A 783-nucleotide genomic window follows, 5' to 3' on the forward strand; every position below is an offset into this window, starting at 1 on the left:
AGCCCCTGCCAGGGCTCAGAGACCTTGGCACAGAGCCCAAGGCACCTGTGAGTTTGAATTCTGACCCTGGAGCACATTGCCACCTTTCTGTGAAGAATTACAAGTCAAGAGAGTGTAAGTAGAATAATAGTTAGTTTGTCACAGGGTGAAAAGTAGATTTTTGGGGTTTTTAGAATGGAGGTTTGGGGTCCGAAGATGGAGGGATTTGGGTGTGTTTTGTCCTTCTTTCTCCTTCTTCCCAGCCTCCGTGTTCTGGGTGATGGCTGTAGCAAGCTCCGTGGAGTTGGCTAGGGCCCTGTGCCGGGCTGAGGCTTAATGACAGGAACTGCTGAGTCGTCATGAGACAGCAAAATAAGCTCCTGTCTTCTGTCTCGACCCATAGCTTATCTCTGTAACCCCATAGGTCACCTTTCCCCTAACCCCTGCTATTGGACGGGTTTGGATCCCCCTTTACCCTATAAAAAGGGGCTGGTTTAGCCCATTCGACAGAAGAAGAGCTGTCGCTGGACCCTTCACAGACTCCCCAATAAACCATCGCTGTGGAACCCCAGGACTTCTCTCTCACGTCTGCTCCAACCTCAGCCAAGGCCACCCTAGCAAGCAAAGAGCTGATGTTGCATTGCATCTGGGTGTTCCCTCCTACACCTGGTTCGGTGGCTGTCCCATGGGTGGTCCCTCCTCACTGGCATCCCATTGGCCACGGTCCTCTTTCCCCGCCCCCTCTCCCCTGGACAAAACCCCATAGCAGGCGGTCTGGGGTCTCTTTCTTTACCTGGGTGGCTG

This window comes from Geospiza fortis, unplaced genomic scaffold, assembly GCF_000277835.1.
Source record: "Geospiza fortis unplaced genomic scaffold, GeoFor_1.0 scaffold176, whole genome shotgun sequence".
Classification (NCBI taxonomy): domain Eukaryota; kingdom Metazoa; phylum Chordata; class Aves; order Passeriformes; family Thraupidae; genus Geospiza; species Geospiza fortis.